General features: G+C 48.5%; 1 protein-coding gene across 1 annotated transcript in view; it reads left to right on the top strand.

Annotated features, from left to right (window-relative positions):
- PDGFRL (platelet derived growth factor receptor like) overlaps positions 1 to 21,082 on the top strand; it is a 324,941-nt gene that overhangs the window by 276,321 nt on the left and 27,538 nt on the right. The window lies entirely within an intron of this gene.

Here is a 21,082-nt window from a genome sequence, read left to right on the forward strand (position 1 = left end):
CCTAAGAGTACACTTACACTAGTGTATAGAATGTCAACCAGAAATGTAGGACAATTTTTTTTCTCTCTTGGCATGCGTGTGTTGTCCGTGTGCTGTCCATTTTTTTTCTTAGCAGCTGTTATTCATTTACAATCATTTCCAGAACCATTTACAATGTACTATGCTACAGAATGGTAAAGTATGCCTAAAAAATAGACAATATATACATGACCTGTGTGGCATTCAATTCTTTTCGCACCCATAGACTTGAATAGGTGAGTATCCCCCATTTACTCGTTCACTAGCAGCATGCTGCAATTGTTTTCCTCAGACCAAATACAGCTGAGAAACAAATCGCAGATCTGCACTGCCTCATTGAATGACGTGGATCTGGTGCAATCCTTTATTCTTAAGGCTGCTTTACATGCAGCGATGTCGCTAGCGATCGCCCCCGCCCCCGTTGTGCGTGCATCATGTGCAAATTGCTGCCCGTGGCAAACAATATCACTAGGACGCGTCAAACAGACTTACCTTCCTAACGACGTCGCAGTGGCCGGCGAACAACCTCTTTTTGAAGGGGGAGGTTCGTGCAGCGTCACAGCGACGTCACGCAGCGGGCCACCAATAGAAGCGGAGGGGCGGAGAGCAGCCGCATTAACTTCACTCCCACCTCGTTGCCGGAGGACACAGGAACGCTGTTGTTCGTTGTTCCCGGGATGTCACACATAGCGATGTGTGTTGCCTCAGGAACGACGAACAACCTGCGTCCAGAATGAGCAACGATATTTTGAAAATGAACGACGTGTCAGCAATCAACAATGTGGTGAGTATTTCTGATCGTTAGCGATCGCTCGTAGGTGTCACATGCAACGACATTGCTAACAACGCCGGATGTGCGTCACGAATTTCGTGACCCTGACGACATATCGTTAAATACGTCATTGCGTGTAACGGGGCCTTTACATTGCACTCGCCCGAGTTATATGCTAGTGTGAGTGAAACTAAACGGTAACTGCACTTTCAATAATCTTTGCATAAATCAAGAGCACAAGTAAATATAAGAAACTCTGTAATATATCATCTCAAAATCTGGTTCTTTCTCCACTTATCACCTTCCACCTAAACGCCAATCAGAAGAAAGTAGCTCAAGTTTGTCTTGCTCAAGAAAAGTCAGTGAGGTGTCAGGTTACACAGCCTATTGAAGTCTATGAAGAGAGAGAAGAGAGGGAGAAGGAGAGAGATCAGAGCTACATACAAGCACAGAAACCTGTGGTGCTGTAGTTTTCTAGCCATTAGCTTATGACTGACATTGCTCAGCACAGCGGAATAATGTCCTCCATGCCTTTTCTTCTTCATTAGCTGCCCTTCATCGGTGAAAACTGGCAAATGCCAGTTGAATCGGACCTTGAGTGGGCTGCTTGGTTTCACAATCCTTATAAAGATGTCCGCATCTCCAGGATGTGGATGACATTACAATCAATCAAAATCCACTACTCAGTCTGACTGACTGCAGGCTGCTCCAGGCTATACACCCCATCAAAGGTTAACCTCATAAAGAGCACAACAGCACGCCGCCTGCATTAGGATACAGACCGCAAATGAGATAGGGTACAGCACTGTTCACCAGGGGAATGGGGTAAAGTGAGTCTAAGCTTTTTTATATTATTTACAACCTGACATCCATAGATGGGGGTTGTGGTCACTGCCCAACACTGTGCAGGACGCTTAGCATTTGCCACAAAACACCAGGATTGGCAAATTCGCCACTGGTGCCCTGTGCTCTTCACAGATGAAAGCAGGTTCACACTCAGCACATGTGACAGACGTGACAGAGTCTGGAGACGCGGTAGAGAGCGATCTGCTGCCTGCAACATCCTTTAGCATGACTTTGGCAGTGGGTCAGTAATGGTGTGGGGTGGTATTTCTTTGGAGAGTCGCACAGCCTTCCATGTGCTTGCCAGAGATAGCATGATTGCTATTAGGTACCGAGATGAGATCCTCAGACCCTTTGTGAGACCATGTGCTGGTGCGGTTGGCCCTCAGTTCCTCCTAATGCAGGACAATGCCAGACCTCATGTGGCTGTAGTGTGTTAGCAGTTCCTGCAAGATGAAGGCATTGAAGCTATGGACTGGCCCACCCGTTCCCCAGACCTGAATCCGATTGAGCACATCTGGGACATCATGTCTCACTCCATCCACCAACGTCATGTTGCACCACAGACTGTCAAAGAGTTGGCAGATACTTTAGTCCAGGTCTGGGAGGAGATCCCTCAGGAGACCATCCGCAACCTCATCAAGAGCATGCCCAGGTGTTGTAGGGAGGTCATACAGGCACATGGAGGCCACACACAATACTGAGCCTCATTTTAACTTGTTTCCTCTTGAATTTTGTTTTTGTTTTGTCTTGTTTTGATTTTCATTTTGACTTGTTTCCACTTTCATTTTTTGTGTGTCTTCAAATCCAGGCGTCCATTGGTTAAAATAGTTGATTTTAATTGATTATTTTTGTGTGATTTTGTTGTCAGCACATTCAACTTTGTACAGAACAAAGTATTCAATGAGAATATTTCATTCATTCAGATCTAGGATGTGTTATTTGAGTGTTCCCTTTAATTTTTTGAGCAGCGTAGTTCTCCAAATACAATAATGGCCTCCACATAGCCTCTCATATAGTATAAAGGGTCCCACATAACCCTTAATATATTAGAATGCACCCCCAAAGTCCTGCAGGTATTATAATGTATTTCCCATTGTATTCCATGTATAAAGTAGCCCTCATAGCCCTCCAATTATTATAATGCACACACATAGTCCTCCATGTTTTATAATGCACCCCCATAGTCCATGGATAAGATAGCCCCCATAGACCTCCATATATTATAATGCAGCCCCATAGACCTTCATATTGTATTATACAGCCCCATAGTCCTCCATGTATAATGCACCCCTATAGTCCATATATAAGGTGTCCTTCATATTGCATTATGCAGCCCCATACTCCTCTCCATGTATAATGGATACCTATAGTCATGTATAAGATGACATCGGCCCCGCTGACTCAAAGGCCCAATAGCGGCTGCGTGGTCTGCCACAGAACAGCACAGCTCCTCTCTCACAGAGAGGAGACGGCTGCTTCTCTGCACGGTGGGCACCGGGCCCCTAACCCTGCCGGACCTGGTTGCGATGGCGACCTCTGCGACCGTGGTCTTTGCGCCCCTGTCGATAACTGATTTTGCTGCATTCAGACCATGCAGAATAAGCAAATTTAGGTATTCAAAAGTTGAGCCTAACTTCAGTAATATTAGCCTATGATTAAAGGGGGCTTTACATGCTACGATATCGTTAATGTTTTATCATCGGGGTCACGTTGTTAGTGACACACATCCGGCGTAATTAACGATATCGCAGCGTGTGACACGTACCAGCGACCCTAAGCGACCTCAAAAATGGTGAAAATCGTTCACCATGGAGAGGTCGTCCAAAAACCAATAATCAGTGATGATTGATTATCGATGTTGTTCGTCGCTTCTGCGGCAGCACACATTGCTGTGTGTGACACCGCAGGAGCGAGGAACGTCTCCTTACCTGCCTCCGCCCCTCCGCTTTGATTGGCCGGCTGCTTAGTGATGTCGGGGTGACGTCGCTGTGATGCCGAACGTCCTTCCCCCTTGAGGGAGGGATTGTTCAGCAGTCACAGCGACGCCGTCGACCAGGTAAGTGCGTGTGACGCTGCCATAGCAATAATGTTCGCTACAGCAGCGATCATACGAAATCGCATGCACGACGGGAGCGGGTGCTTTTGCGTACGATATCGCTACGATATCGCAATTGCTAGCAATATCGTAGCGTGTAAAGCCCGCTTTAGAGTTAGGCTATGTGCGCACGTTGCGTACAGTTCACTGCAGAAATTTCTGCAGCGATCTGAAGAGCACATGTGCGCTCTAAATCGCTGCAGAAATGTCCGTAGTGAAGCCGATTCCATGCGCTCTGCCTGCAGCTCCTGCCATAGACAGAGCAGGAGCTGCCGGCAAAGCGCACGGAAGAAGTGACATGTCACTTCTTTTTACGCAGCGCTTCGGCAGTAGCCGAAGCGCTGCGCTCTAAAATGCCACGTGCGCACGGCCCCTGCACAATCTCCATAGACTGTGCAGGGGACGCAGGACGCATGCAGTTACGCTGCGCTACAAAGCGCAGCGTAACTGCATGTATTTACGCAACGTGCGCACATAGCCTTATTTCTGATTTCACAATTTATTTAAAGGAGTGGTCAGATACCTAAAATGTCCTTTAAAAATATCTATTTTTACACCATAAGCATTTTTGTCATGTGCTTTAATATATAATACCCTACAATTCTCTGTATCGAGCTAATCCCTAAGGCTATGTGCGCACTTTCCGTTTCCACCTGCTTTTTAGGTCCGTTTTGAACTGCAGCGTTTTCATGCCAAAAGGCATGCGTTTTGAATTTCCTCTAAAGTCTATGGAGAAAGAAAAGCCCGGACGCCTGCCCTGAAAGGGCTCAAGGGAGGGCAACATGACTGAGGAGGGATGCTAGGCCTGAGGGTTAGCAAGGGGTTAAGGTACAGGGTATTTTGTGCGGGAAAAGTGGGAGGTGGAGTTATAGGGCTATGGGGCCATGTAATTGGTCAGGGGGTTGCTAGTGTAGGGGAGTATATACAGGGCTAGATTGGGAGGTGGGAGGTCATTCACTACCTGGAAGACGTCTTGAATTGTTGCTGATTCGCTTGGATCCTGAAAATTGAGGGCTTCGGGGTACAGATGAAGAGGAGGTGGAGCAGCTGCAGCGATGGCCCGGCGAAGTCGGCGGCTCTGCAGATGGGGACCCCCCTGCCTCCGAAGCGGCAGTGAAGACCGCGGTTTCCTTAGCGCCTCAGCCCGGAGACGCCGCCGAGGACCCGACGGCGGAGAAGGAGCCCCAGCAGAAGACCCACGGCAGCGGCGGCAGATTAAAGAAGCGGGACAAAGGGGGGCCTGGGCCGGAAGTCGGGCCACGGGCATCAAGGCAGCGGGGCGGTGAGTGACATGGCCGGCCTCCCCTCCACTTCCGGTTCGCGGGGCGCAGTGTGATGCGCGCGTCGCGGCTGCGTGGCCCGCCGCGCTCACTTGCTCGCCGAGCTCGCCTGACCCGCCGCGCTCGCCTGACCCGCCGCGCTCGCCTGACCCGCCGCGGTCACGTGGGTCGGCGGTGTCACGTGGGTCGGCAGTGTCACGTGGGTCGGCGGTGACACGTGGGCAGGCGGCGCGGTTACGTGGGCCGGCGGCGCGGTCACTTGCGGTCCCAGTGGAAGACGTCGCAGTGACCTGCATCAGATGTCGGCAGCGGGGCGGTGTGACGTGACCGGCCTCTCCTCCACTTCCGGGTTGCGGCGCGCACTGGTGACGCGTGCGTCGCGGCCACGTGACCCGACGCGGTCACGTGGTCTGGCGATGCGGTCACGTGCTTCGGCGCTGGTGTCAGCTGACCCGGAAGTGTCGGCGATGAATCCTGCAGCGATCGGCGGCGGCTGCAGAGCAGGATGCGGGTAGGATTTCGCAGACCCAGACGACCGTCCAGCAGCGGTGCGGGCAGTGGTAGGTGACATCACTGGCCCTGACAGCCTCAGATCAGTACGGTGCGGGGGTCAGCGTGATACCTGGGCGGCGCGGCCACGTGACCCATGGCGCGGTGCGGGGTCTGGCGGCGCAGTCACATGCCCCTGGCATCTCGGTCGGCTACTACTGCCAGGGATCTAGGTGGAACAGCCTGATATGCCAGGAGTGCGGCCTGCGCGGCCGCGTAGGGTCTGGTCAGCGGCTGGGTGGCAGCACGGGTTCCAGCTGGCGGATGTGCGGCTGGAGCGCACCACCCCCCCCTAAGTTGTGGCTCCGAGCCGGTGACTACTTGACAAGCGTCCCCGGCTGGCCGGCCAGTCCGGCCGGTTGCGTTGCGGCCCTGGAGGGCTGCAACCTGCGTTTACCCGTGGAGAAGATGGCGGTGCTCGACGCGGAGGACATGTGACGGCTGTTCCGTGGGATCCCATGGAGTCAGCCTAGTAAGTTACGGCTCACTTAAAACCTTGTATTAATGCTTGAATTATGGTGGGTGGTAAGGGTGTCGATAGGTATGATTTTGGGTGCATTAGGGCGGTAGTTGGTTTGTCAGCAAGTTTCGGCAGGAGGTTGGGGACCCTGAGTACGGCGTTGAATTTTGTGTGTGAGTGGTGGCTACGTGGTCCCGGGTGCCTTGCTATGCTAGGGTGTCTATTAATAGGTGACGACTTTGTTATTCTAGATGGCGTAATGGCGCTTGCATTCTCTGGGTGATTGAGGCAGGGATACGAATACTTACAAATGGGTTGTGGATAGCCATGGTCACGGCAATTCCATGGTTTCTGGAATGGTCATGGGGGTCTTTTAGCTAGAGGAATATCTCGGTTCATAATATGTGATAAGAGTTTGATGGTAGTCCACTGACATGGTGGCCCGGCATGCGGGGGCGCATTTACATTCGGCGTCTTACTCTGGAGCGTTGCATGGGGTGTGTGCTATTTGAGAGGTGAAGGGGGAGGTGGTTGTGTTTTAAGAGGGGTGCTTTAAATTTTATGGGCATCGGGCTAGCCCGGTTCTCCAACTGGTGTTGTGTGAGTACTGGGGGTATTTTGGCTGGTCCACTGGGGCGCGGCATGTTTTGTTGCGGCCAGATGTTAAGGCCGAGATGATGGGGATAGCAGTTTTTGGATATCTGTTCTTCCTTGCGGCGGTGGACGACACCTTTCTGGGGGTCTTGAAGTTGACCAGTCACCTGTATGCGGTGCCCAGGCTAGCCGTCTATTGCCAGGAGTAAGAGGCGATAAATAAAAAAAAAAAAAAAAAAAAAAAAAAAAAAATCATGATTTTGTTGCCTTTGCCTGTAATCGGTTTTCAGTGTTTGTTTCCGATATCTTTCGTACATGTATTGTGTGGAGCTGGATGTTTTATGGTTGCGCAATGCCGGTTATTGGGGTCTATGGTTCGGGTTCGTTCCCATAGTTGGGTATTATTCCAATATTCGGGATGGTTGAGTGCTTATTTTCTGTTTCTGGGACAACCTGGGCTTGCTAAGCTGTTTCTTCATGCCCAGAGTGTATTTGCAGAGTTAGAATGTGTGGGATAAATCGATGTGTGTGGTTTGTATAGGTGGGGCCCTATGTTTGAGGTACAGTTACGGGCCATTATCAGGTTCCCGTGTATATCATGCTACTGTTTTGTGGTCCAGTTTGGCTTCTTGAATTCGTGGGTTCACGTGCCGTTTGGGGGTTCAGGGGGAGATTACGGGAGTCTGCCGGCAGTGCCTGCACGGGGGCAGTTTTAACAAGTTTTATACACGCGGATTGGTATGCGGTTCTTAGTAGGGTTGCCGGCTTAACGTTGGCAGTCCGTATTGGGCGGCATTCGTTATGGCGGTTGATAGTAGCTCCACAGGAGTTTATAATAAGAGTAGGTGGTTCTCGTTTACGATGGGTTTGGGGTGTTTCTTTTGGGTACAGCTGACTTGGCTTTGCCTTATGGGTATATGGTTCGTCTTGGTGTGTTTCTTCCTGGTGCCCCCCGGGTAGGGGGCTCGGGTAATGTGTCGGTGCAAGGAATAAGTGACATTTGCGTTGGGTGATCCAGTGTGTGGCTTATTGGTGTCGGGGGGGGCCTCCTATTGGCGACTTGCGGGAGTTTCCAGCCAGGTAGTGCGGCTGGCGGGTGTTGCTTCATTTGTTGATTATGTGGACAGACTGTGGGGCCTGTTGTGGGTTTCGCGGGCTGTCACGCGGTGGTGCAGCCCCTCCCGGCAGTACATTGCCGGGCGGTTCCTTTGGTCTTACATATTGGTCGGGACCGGCAGGTATCACGGGTGCACAGTGGTGCGGCGCAGCTGCGGGTGAGGTATTTGAAGTAGTGTGTGAGTAGGTCGCAACTATGCCATTACCTCCCGCAATGTTGGGCTGGATGGGTGGGGTAGCCAGTGCGGTATGCACTGGCTCTCATGGTTTAAGGACGTGGTAATTGTCTGGGGCGGTGCCCCGTTTGGGGGTTGTTTTGCGGCGCTTTGGGGCTGAATGGCGAGGAGGCACCAGACACTCGTGGGTGCAACGTTGACGGTTGGCCCTGGATTATGGGGTCTGCAATTTCGGAGAAATATGGTGTTTGAGTTTCCCTGGATTACGGGTCGAGGGGGAGTTTCTGTTCTCTCATTTTGTGAGTTGTATTGAGTCTGCAGTTTAGCGGGGATGGGGTGTGGTGTGCAGTTGGCTTTTGGTGAGAGGGTGGCAACGGTAGGGTTGTGTTTCCAGGTTCAAAGCACACGGAGATACCAATGATTAACTGTGCTTATGTGCCCCCCCCCCCCTTTTACGGGGCTTTGAGCATGATGCGGTGGTCAGAAGGGTGTATGCTGACTTAATTAGGGAAATCATCTGGTGGTGGGAGTATGGTTACACAGTGGGATATAGTTAAGGTCTTTTCGTCAGGCCGGTGGTCGGCTTGACTGTCTTTGGTCCCGTGTTGTTGTGTCTTTGGGGTGGAATGGTTTTGGCTATTGGACTGGGTGGTAATTCCTAGGATCGGTGTGATAATACACAGTTTACGGGAACAGCAGCGTTTTGGTACCGCACGTGGGTGGAGGAGACGTGGTCGCTGGGGGGGCATCCGGGGTGCTTGATCCGTGACATCGGGCTTGATTGCCCTGGGCCATTTCTTCCTGCCTGGGTGGCGTGCTCGTGTTGTTGTTCGCAGGGGCATGACTGTCTAGCGGTTCATTATCTGGTATGTCTTAGGATCTGCCAGATGTTGGGGAACAGGAGAGGTTGTTTTGTTTCCAACTATAAAGGTTGGCTTTGCTTAATTACCAGCTGATATGTATTTGGAGGCGCCTGCAGTGTAGCTGTCTCAACGAGGCCAATCTTGCCCCCTTATTCCTTGGAGATGGGGGCGGCGGCTCAGGTGGCTCGTTGGGGACTGGTCGCGCAGGCGGTGCATAGGATCGGACAGCGGGGTTGGCTAGTTTCTGGTCTTGGGGCGGCTGCCCTTGTTGTACTGGTACACCAATAATGGTTGGCTTTGTTTAATTATCAGTGGATGTGTAAATTTCAGCGGCGCCTGCAGTGCAGCTGTCTCAACGAGGCCAAGCTTGCCCCCCTATTCCGTAGAGATGGGGGCGGCGGCTCTGGTGGCTCGTTGGGGACTGGTCGCGCAGGCGGTGCATAGGATCGGACAGCGTGGTTGGCTAGTTGCTGGTCTTGGGGCGGCTGCCCTTGTTGTACTGGTACACCAATAATGGTTGGCTTTGTTTGATTATCAGTGGATGTGTAAATTTCAGCGGCGCCTGCAGGGTAGCTGTCTCAACGAGGCCAAGCTTGCCCCCTATTCCGGGGAGATGGGGGCGGCGGCTCTGGTGGCTCGTTGGGGACTGGTCGCGCAGGCGGTACATAGGATCGGACGATGTGGTCGGCTAGTTGCAGGTCTTGGGTCGGCTGACCTTGTTGTATTGGTGTTTTGGTGCAGGTTGACATCGTAAAGTCTATTGGGGGGTCATTTTGCTGGATTGACATTGGTCCCGCAGTATTGGTTGCTCGACCCGAGGAGTCGGCTCGGGTCGGGTTTTGGTGGTGGGGCTCGCACGTACAAGGTGTCATACGTGCTCGCTGTGGCGGAAAGGAGGGGGGTATTTGAAGTCGGTGGATTGCACAAAGAGCGGGGGGGAACCCAGTGCAGGAGCGGGTTACCCCTGGTGTGCAATGGTATGGTTGGTGGGTCCCTGCTGTGCTCGGTCACAGCGGGACATGTTAACGTGGGACCCTGCTGTGCTGGGTCACAGCAGGGCATGTTAATGTGCTGGGTGTCCTCGAGCCGGTGTGGTGCGGCTGAGGGCACATGGTGGAGCAACACTCGGCTGGGTGTCCTCGAGTCGGTGTGGTGCGGCTGAGGGCACATGGTGGAGCTGGTGTTGCAATCCTGGACAAAGGGACTCTTCACTTACCCCCCCTCCTTTGCTGGTGGTTATGCTTATGGAGTTATTTACTATATTTATGAATAAAATGTTATTGATTATTTTGGTGTTAATAAACGAGGCTGCTGTGGCCTTTACATCCAATGTCACGCAGTCTGTGTCTTATTTTAGTGGAAAAGTGGTGAAAGGTGGATAACTGGTTTGGGTCAGAACGGCAAGTTAGGGCCGTCAGTCAGACGTTCCTAAGTCAAGAAAAGCCCGGACGCCTGCCCTGAAAGGGCTCAAGGGAGGGCAACATGACTGAGGAGGGATGCTAGGCCTGAGGGTTAGCAAGGGGTTAAGGTACAGGGTATTTTGTGCGGGAAAAGTGGGAGGTGGAGTTATAGGGCTATGGGGCCATGTAATTGGTCAGGGGGTTGCTAGTGTAGGGGAGTATATACAGGGCTAGATTGGGAGGTGGGAGGTCATTCACTACCTGGAAGACGTCTTGAATTGTCCCGCCCACCCGCCCTATTTTTGGATTCCTGGCGATCGTCATGGAGAGACGAGGAGGATCGACCTTGTCGCAGCAGTCGGCGGAAAGGAGGGGGGTATTTGAAGTCGGTGGATTGCACAAAGAGCGGGGGGGAACCCAGTGCAGGAGCGGGTTACCCCTGGTGTGCAATGGTATGGTTGGTGGGTCCCTGCTGTGCTCGGTCACAGCGGGACATGTTAACGTGGGACCCTGCTGTGCTGGGTCACAGCAGGGCATGTTAATGTGCTGGGTGTCCTCGAGCCGGTGTGGTGCGGCTGAGGGCACATGGTGGAGCAACACTCGGCTGGGTGTCCTCGAGTCGGTGTGGTGCGGCTGAGGGCACATGGTGGAGCTGGTGTTGCAATCATGGACAAAGGGACTCTTCACTTACCCCCCCTCCTTTGCTGGTGGTTATGCTTATGGAGTTATTTACTATATTTATGAATAAAATGTTATTGATTATTTTGGTGTTAATAAACGAGGCTGCTGTGGCCTTTACATCCAATGTCACGCAGTCTGTGTCTTATTTTAGTGGAAAAGTGGTGAAAGGTGGATAACTGGTTTGGGTCAGAACGGCAAGTTAGGGCCGTCAGTCAGACGTTCCTAAGTCATGTGAATTTCTTGTCCGCACTTTGCGTTTCCAAACGCTGCGTTTAATTTGCATAATTTTGGGCAAAAAACATGCGTTCAAAGAAGCAGCATGTCAGTTGTTTTTGCCATTTTGGCTGCGTTCTACACCCATTGAAATCAATGAGTTGTAGAAAATCGCTGCCAAAATGTTGAGCAGTGCGCTTCCATTGCATTATTATTGCGATCCACATGTTTTTATTTAACATAACAAAGGCAGGTCTTTCGTCTTTCTCTCTCGGTCGGTCGGTCGGTCTCTCTCTCTATCTCTATCTCTCTTTCTGTCCATGTCGGTCTCTCCCTCCCACCCCCTCTCTCATACTCACCGATCCACGATCACGGGCGCGGCGCTGCATGGCTGTCACACTGTGGCGACTTCTCTTTTTAAAATGCCGGCCGCTCATTAATCCATCACGTATTCCCTGCTTCCCTCGCCCACCGGCGCCTATAATTGGTTGCAGTCAGACACGCCCCCACGCTGAGTGACAGCTGTCTCACTGCAACCAATCACAGCCGTCTATATCGAGCAGTAAAAAAAAGAAATAAATAAATAAAGGGAAAAAAAACGACGTGCGGTCCCCCCATTTGGATACCAGCCAGGGTAAAGCCACACGGCTGAAGGCTGGTATTCTCAGGATGGGGAGCTCCACGCTATGGGGAGCCCCCCCAGCTCATCCCGAATTGCCCTGGTGCGCTGGCAAACAGGGTAATAAGGAGTTAATGGCAGCAGCCCCTAGCTGCCACTAAGTCCTAGGTTAATCATGGCAGGCGTCTCCCCGAGATACCTTCCATGATGAACCTGAAAGTTAAAGTAAATAAACACACATCCAAAAAATCATTTATTTGAAATGAAAGACAAACAAACACCCTCTTTCACCACTTTATTAAACCCTCAAAAACACCTCCAGGTCCGACGTAATCCACGCAAGGTCCCACAACGCTTCCAGCTCTGCTACATCGGAATCTGACAGGAGCGGCAGTAGAACACCACCGCTCCTGTGAGCTCCATGCAGCAACTGAAGTGAGTCGCGCGATCATCTGTGCTGTCACTGAGATTACTCGCGGCCACCACTCTCAGGTGGAGGACTGCAGCTGTGGCCGCGAGTAACCTGAGTGAAAGCACAGCTGATCGCGTGGCTCACTGCAGTCACTCAGGGGATTTGCGATCACAGGTGAGTCCTTCACGTGTGACCGCAAATCAAGCCGCGGCACACGCACAGAGCCGGGCAAACACAATGAAGTCGGGTGAAGTTCATCCGAGTTCATTCTGATCGCGTGGCACTGTCCCGCAGCCAGCCATGACAGTGACAGTGCGATCCCACTCGGCTCTGCTGCAAGTCTATGGGGATGCTGCAGAGCCAAGTGGGACCGCACTGTGAAAAATATGCGTTCTGGATGCTTTTCCCACTCTGTCTATGGCAGAGAAAGCATCCAGAATGCATGAATTCTCTCCAGGAATGTCCGCACTTTGCATTCTGCTAAATGCGTCTCAGAACGCAGCTTTCTCGGCTGCGTTCTGAGACGCACACGCAGTGACTTACACGCTGCAGAATTGAACTGCAAAGTACGCACATAGCCTTAATGTGTTTTTTTTATTCACTTCCTATGATGTTTAGCTTGAGAGGATTTTTAAATGAGGCCTCATCCAGGGTCGACAACTTGATTTTATATTTTTCTGGACAGTTTATAAAAAAAATCCTGAAAAGCCAACATTTGTTATGGACACTTTGGATCCCTATTAAATCAATAAGATTACAAGTGATTCATGCCTACAGCCTAATATTCTGATATGAAACATTAACTGCATTCACTAGAAACTTTAAAATGACGATAATCAGTCATAATAATCTGAACAAGTTACTGCAGCTTGAAAAAATTCATGGATGCATCAAATTTGATTTTAAGGACCGTGTAAAAAAGTATCTTATTTTTATATCTAGATGGCTGGCATCATCAGGAGGCTGGGCTGCACTCACGTCCTGCCAGTGTGAGGGTGGTGACAGATACTGTGGGGCGGCGGTGCTGTCATTCACCTGGCTTCTATTACTGCCCCCCGTGTCGTCTGTTTTCACTCCATCAACGACATGAATTCAGGGCAACTTCAGGAGATGGCAATGAAAGAAACCGAGATAAGTGACTGCAGCACTGCCCCCTGATAATGTCCCGTTCCAGGTGGAGTGATAAATGCTGCAGGGAAGTCAGTGAGATCAGCGATTTAGCAATTAGCTGGATAATGAGAATTAAGAGTATTTTAGAATAATACAAATTACAAAAGATATACAAATAGATATTTGTAAAGGACCTGTTAGGTCTTAGTATGGGGCATGGGAAGCAGATATGTAATGGGATACCTGTATCTCAGGAGGGAATGTGCCATCCAGAGGCAGACCACACCCACCAGCCAAAATCTCAGTATGGCAATGCTACATCATAACACAGAGTATGGCTATGTGCCCACGTTGCGTTCTGTCCCTGCAGACATTTCTGCAGCGATTTGAACAGCACACGTGCGATTCAAATCGCTGCAGAAACAGTCCGTACTGAAAAGCCGATTCCATGCTCTCTGGATGCAGCCTCTCCCATAGACAGAGCGGGGGCTGCATGCAAAGCGCACGAAAGAAGTGACACGTCGAAGCGCTGCGTTCTAATACGCCACGTGGGCATGGATTAGGCACAATCTTCGTAGATTGTGCTGGGGACGCAGGACGCATGCAGTTACGCTGTGGTGCAGATCGCAGCGTAACTGCATGAAAATACGACACGTGGGCACATAGCCTATCAACTGAGCAAGATGGAGACTCTCATGTTACTTATATACAAGTAGCAAGAAGAATTTCAGGTTTAGATTTCTTGTTGTGTAAGTGTGGCGCCCCTCAGGCTTCAGTCGCCACAGGGTGCTGCATCTCCCTTAACCCTAGAACGCACAACCATAGAAATTTACAATAGAAAACAAGTAACCTAGCAGGCCTGCGAGGCCCCAAGTATGCGTTCTAGGGTTATAATGTAGTACTCATCCCAGGTAAGGAGAGGTTAATCGCTTAGGTTTCTCACATTCACACATCAAACACAGTTAGGTGCTTTCCCACTGAGGGGATGGCCTGGGGTAGACAGGGGAGTGGCCATCATGAAGCATGGGACTTTCCCGGTCACTAGGACAATCACTTGGGGGTAGGGCACCACATGGGGAAAAGGAAGGAGCATCTTCACACAAAGTTAGTTAGTCCCAGGCACAGCTTGGGGTGAGGAGCACAGTCAGGACTTCGGTCCAGGCACATTTTCTCTCTATGTTCACACTTTTGGGAGCACTGCGAGACGCGTGGCTTGGAGCAAGCTACTCGGCCCGGGTTCACACAACTACACGGGATTCCAGGGTCTGCGGAGAGTGCAGGAAACACCCGAAGCTCGTTCCATATTCCACCTACATCGGGATTGGAGGGATCCCGACCAGAAAAGACTCACAGTGGGAAAACCTGTGGTGACGTCGAATTGCTCGGGATTGACAGGGGCCATCACGGCGGTGACCGGCATCTCCCAGGTAAACCAGGACTGTGAGTGAAAAAAACTTGAATCCGCAGACACTGTGTCTGCCTGTCCTTGCTGACGCTGGCGCCCCGCGCTTCGGCGCTCGCCATTACTACTTCCCTCATCATCCACCCTGGAGCCCGCTACACCTGTGGGGATCAGAAACATTTTAACTGCTACGACCATCAGCCCCGGAGGACAGCGACAGCAGTAGCAGCTATTCCCTGGCCGCGTACCGCAGGTGGCATCACAAAATCAACCTCCATCATCACCCCCCCCTTTTTTATTGTACACCTCAGGGCCACGAAGCTGGGTAAGGCCACCCGTGACATCCCCAGACCCCAGTGACGAGTAAGTGGTTAACCCCTTGCCCCATTGGTGCTACATAAGGCTAAGTGCACACATTGAAGATTTGGTGGTAGACATTCTGCAATCAGATCTGCATCTTCTGGCAGAAAAAACGATGTTGAGAAACAAAAGAGGAGGCGATCAAACAGTCCATTAAATGTGCAAAATGTTATTGATCAAGTGAAGGTAAAAACACCATAAAAGATCATAAGTATCCGGACACACTCTTGATCATAATCAGTCATACTTATGGCATATTAATAAAAGAAGAAGGGCTGCCACGTACAGCGACCGTGTAGCCTTGTCAACATGGTTTGATCGCCTCCTCTTTTGTTTCTCTACTTGGTATTGCGATTGTCTTTGATGGTTCAGATAACCCACATATTATACATTATCCCATTGGATATGGGATCGATTATAAAATAATATATGGTAATTAATTATGTGGGTATTCGATATGGTCTCAATGTATGTATAGAAAAAACGATGTTGCAAACACCTGCAATTTGCCACGTTTTTTATGATTTTTTTTAATGCGTTTAATTGCTTTCAATTGCAAAAACGCACTAAGAAATAACATGGTTCAGATTTTTTCTGCAACCAAATCTGCAAAGACAAAATCCTGAATGTATGCACAGCAAGTCAGGATTCTTGTAGAATGTGCTGGCATAAGGAAGGATTTCCCTACAGATATCTAAAAATCTGCATGCAAAAGGTCGGCAAACACACAACGTGTGCACACAGCCTAAGGATATGGTTCCACTAGCGTATAGCTAATGACCCTATACTGTGAGTGCCATGCGACTGATGCGATCGCATCACAGGTGCGGAAAATAGGGAGGGAGCATTTTCTCCCCATCTCCGCTGCCTCTTTGTATATTGCACTGTACTCGGATTACATGCAAGTGCAGTGCGATGTTTCACATGCTCCATAGACTTGTATGAGGGTGTGTGAGCCAAGACACATCTGTGCAAAACACAAGTGGAACCGTACCCTTATGTCACAAAAGCACCAATTCATGGGGTGTAATAAGGCCACATACACTTTTATTATATTGGGATGTAGCATTGCCATACTGCAATCTTCAGGTGTGCAATGCCTGGCAATCCATGGTTGCTGTGCTGCCCTGGCCTAAATCTGACTTCTTGGTTTATCAGCTGTTCATTTATTATATTTTTTTTACTTAGAAAAATGTAGAAAAAACTATATAAATTGGGCATCACCATAATCATGCTGATACACAGAATAAACCACGATTATTAGGATGCACCTCTGCATATGTAAACATGTATTATATCTAATATATAAATCTGAGTGTATGTATGTGTGTGTATGTGTGTATGTCCGCTAAAGGAATCCGCACCGTCACATTTACAATCACAAAATTTTGCACAGACACCCCATGTGACTCAATGAACATCATAGGCTATAGGGTGCATTACACTATGCGACATCACTAGCGATCTCGTTAGCGATGTGACATGCCAGATCACAGATAAGATTAGCCGAGATCGCACATAGGTCGCTAGCGATGTCGCAGCGTGTAAAGCACCCTTTAGCCATCCAGAAGTATGGGACTTCCCAGTCACCAGGACAACCACTAGGGGGCAGATGCAACATGGGGTATAAGAGGAAGTAGCCATGACACATAGAGGTTTTTTCCTGGAGGGACATCCCATGAGAACAGACTGGGTGCAGGAGAGCACCAGTGCTGGAGGGACGAGACACAGCTCATCTTTCTGCTGCGGAGTCGGGGGCTTGTGAGCAGGAGCTCAGCCCAGGTTCCTTCTGCCAGTCGCTGGACAGCGAGGACAAACAGGACATTTACACTGACACTGGTAACCGCCTGGAACTTGAACCGGATAATCAGAGACTTACAAGCATTGAACCAGGACACTTTTGGGCAATCTCCTACCAGTGAGTAAAACACCTGAACCGGAGGTCTTGCCTCGTCTCCCTTATTTACCGGCGACGCCATCCCGTGCTCCTGCGCCCACGGCCCACTACCAGCCAGCCAGCCATCCTCCCGGGGCACCCACTCTGCCTGTGGGGAGTGACTCCATTTTGGCTGCAATCAACATCGACCCCCGGTGAGAAGAACCCGGCAGCGGCGGCCCCCTACCTTGCCGCGCACAACAGGTGGCGTCACGACAAAAACTTTATTATCATTCCCATGTATATAGCCCCTTTCAAGCGACCTCCAGGGTCACGGAACCGGGCAATGGCCACCCAGTGAACTGTTCCATGTAGATATACGGCCCAGGACCGAGTGCGCCATAGCCCTGGGGCGAGTCACAAGAATCACTATCACTGGTCAAAAATGAGGACATTTCACATTTTGTAATGCACTACTGTGTTCTCTCTGACCATGAAACATTTGTATAAAAAAAGTTTAGGAAAATCCGTTTCCTGATACAGTACATTAATTATTTTACTATAATTTTATATTGATGTAACGTAATGTCTTAAAAAAGCCTCCCGCTAAGTTTTTTTTTATTAAATGTGTGCACGAATATGTAGTGTAGTGTGAGTATGATAATATATTCAACTACCTCCTCTTATCTGTGGCGTCACCACAGTTGAAACTAGCCGGCTGACTATCCTCTGTGTGTGAGCCGTAAGTCTCTTTTACAATAGAAGTCTATGGAGCCTTGTTCTGACGCTACATAGGTCTACAGAGGCCAGCATGACCCGACTAGTCTGCAGAGCAGTGATCTCACTTAGAAGAGGGGAAAAACAGCCCTTGAAACAGCCCTGTGTGGACAGGTGTCTTTTATATAAGTAACGAGTTCAAACAGGTGCAGTTAATACAGGTAAAGAGTGCAGAGTAGGATGGTTTCTTGAAGAAAAAAATTACAGGTCTTTGAGAGTCAGAATTCTCGCTGGTTGGTAGGCAGTCAAATATGTATTTCATGCAATAAAATGCAAATTAATTATATAAAAATGATATAATGTGATTTCCTGGATTTGGGGGGGGGATTCTGTCTGTCACAGTTGAAGTGTAGTGAGTATATTAATACACATGCACATACGCACATTTAATAAATAAAATACTTCGTGAGAGGCTTCTTTAACATAATGTGACATATTTAGTCACATTTGATGTGACATTTTATTATTGGCATAAGGGTTACACCATTCTAAGACCAAAAACTGACTTTTAAGCCAGAAATACATAATAAAAGTAAGCAACAGATGAATTTTCCCCCAGTGTTTGTGACTATGCAGGAATGTTTGTATACTCACACAGATTATGTTTTCCTACTATTCCATTTATTTATTATTAGGGAACAAGCAATATGGTGGTGCTTAACATTTACATTTTTTTTGCGGTGGGGCTTAGGGGGGAAACTCCTGCTGCAGCCAGTTACTGACAATCACAGAACAATGAGAAAGAGGGGGGACATGGCTGATCTGAGACACTTATAGGTGATGTCTTTATAGAAATCAGTATTAATTTAGGAAAAAGAGGACACAAAAGGAAAACAATCCTTTTTTGTTAGAAGGTTCCCCGGTGGTGAGCTATTCACACTGTTCTAGGACCTTTACCTACTCAGATATCTGCCATAAGCACTGGGAAATTATATTTCAGGATGATCAGTGACTTGTTGAGCCCCATTTATGGGGACAATCATTATTACAATCATTCAGTCCTTTATTTATTCGGGACGATATGGTACAAATAACACTGATTATTAGACCCAGTTATATGATCCAATGCAATTCACAAATCAACAAAGTGTTTTACTCATTCATCAGCTAATCAATTCTCTTTTTACACAGGTCAATGACTGGGAATAATCACTTTCAATAACACTCATTTGGTGGATTATCGGTTTTTGTAACAAGGACATTAGTATCTATGAGGGAACAATCAATTTCAGCACAGTCTTATATTAGAAGAAAAGACACTTTACACAGTTCCTACTATTTATCTATCTTGGTGAGGGTCCTTACAAGTACCAGGCAGGAGATTCATTCTGCCCAGATCACAAGGAGCATGAATCAGACATTGACTGCATCATGTTTCACATTCTTTTAAAAGGGACTATGCAACTTGAATTACTAGTCCAAGGGGCAGGTCTCCAGCGAGATTTTCCTGCCTCCTTTTCTAGACTAACAGGAATATAAGTATTTCATACACAGCTGTCTTTGCAAGTTTTCCCACCTACAAAGAATGGAGAGGTCTGTCATTTTTAATGTAGGTACACTTCAACTGTGACAGACCAGAAAATATCATTGCTTGATTTTTAAATAATTAATTTGCATTGTATTGCATGAAATAAGTATTTGATACAATAGAAAAACAGAACTTAATATTTGATACAGAAACCTATTTACAGAAGTCAGGCTTTTCCTGTAGTTCTTGACCAGGTTTGCACACACTGCAGTAGACATTTTGGCCCAATCCTCCATATAGATCTTCTCCAGAGCTTTCAGGTTTCAGCTCCCTACAAAGATTTTCTATTGGGTTCAGGTCTGGAGACTGGTTAGGCCACTCCAGGATCTTTGAAATGGTTCTTATGGAGCCACTCCTTAGTTGCCCTGGCTGTGTGTTTCAGGTCATTATCATGCTGGAAGAGCCAGCCATGACCCATCTTCATGCTCTTACTAATGCAAAGAAGTTGTTGGCCAATATCTCGTGACACATTAGCCCATCCCTCCTCCCTTCAATACAGTGCAGTCATCCTGTTCCCTTTGCAGTAAAGCACCCCCAAAGTATGATGTTTCCACCCCCATACTTCATGGTGGGGACGGTATCCTTGGGGTTGTACTTATTCTTCTTTTTCCTTCAAACACGGCAAATGGAGTTCATAATGAAAAGTTCTATTATGGCCTCAGCTGACCATATGACCTTTTCCCTTGTCTCCCCTGGATCATCCAGATGTTTATTGGTGGACTTCAAATGAGCCTGGACATGTGCTCGCATGAGCAGGGGGACCTTGCATTTCCTACAAGATTGTAATCCATGATGGCGTAATGTGTTATTAATGGTAATCTTGAGACTTTGGTCCCAGCTCTCTTCAGGTCATTGACCAGTTCTTCCTGTGTAGTTCTGTGCTCATTCCTGACCTTTCTCAGAGTCATCCTTACCCCATTAGGCGAGATCATGCATAGAGCCCCTCACCGAGTAAGATCGACAGTCATCTTGTGTTTTTTCCATTTTCTAATAATTGCACCAACAGTTGTTGCCTTGTCACAAAGCTGCTTGCCTAATGTCCTGTAGCCCATCCCAGCCTTGTGCAGGTCTACAATTTTGTCTCTGATGTCATTAGACAGCTCTTTAGTCTTGGCCATGGTGGAGAGGTTGGAGTGTGATTGATTGAGTGTGTGGACAGGTGTCTTTTATATAAGTAACGAGTTCAACCAGGTGCAGTTAATACAGGTAAAGAGTGCAGCGTAGGATGGTTTCTTGAAGAAAAAAATAACAGGTCTGTGAGAGTCAGAATTCTTGCTGGTTGGTAGGCAGTCAAATATGTATTTCATGCAATAAAATGCAAATTAATTATATAAAAATGATATAATGTGATTTTCTGGATTTTGGGGGGGGGATTCTGTCTGTCATAGTTGAAGTGTACATACGATAAAAATTACAGACTTCTCCGTTCTTTCTAAGTGTGAAAACTTAGGAGTATCAAAAACTTATTTTTCCCACTGTATACACATACATAATAATATTAATAATTTTTATTTATATAGCGCCAACATATTCCGCAGCACCTTACAATTCAAAGTATGAGACAATACAAAATAACAAAATTCAGATACCAAGAGGAGTGAGGGCCCTGCTCGTAAGCTTACAGTCTATGAGGAAATAGGGGGGCACAAAAGGTGAATGGGGGGGCTTGTCATATATAGTCCAGCCATCAATTTAGTAGAGGATTCAAAATAGCTGCGTGGACCGGTCACCAGCCAGAATTTACACAAGTACAGAGTATAAAAAAGTACATGAAGAGGAATGCATTCAGAAGATACAGGGAACAGGAATTGGAAGAAAATTTTATGAAGGGCAGAATGGGACTAGATTAGATGAGGGAGGTGAGGTGATAGGCTAGTCTAAAGAAATGCGTTTTTAGGGCCCGCTTAAAGGTGTGGATGTTGGGAATTAATTGAA

The sequence above is a fragment of the Anomaloglossus baeobatrachus genome, chromosome 1, assembly GCF_048569485.1.
Source record: "Anomaloglossus baeobatrachus isolate aAnoBae1 chromosome 1, aAnoBae1.hap1, whole genome shotgun sequence".
Lineage (NCBI taxonomy): Eukaryota > Metazoa > Chordata > Amphibia > Anura > Aromobatidae > Anomaloglossus > Anomaloglossus baeobatrachus.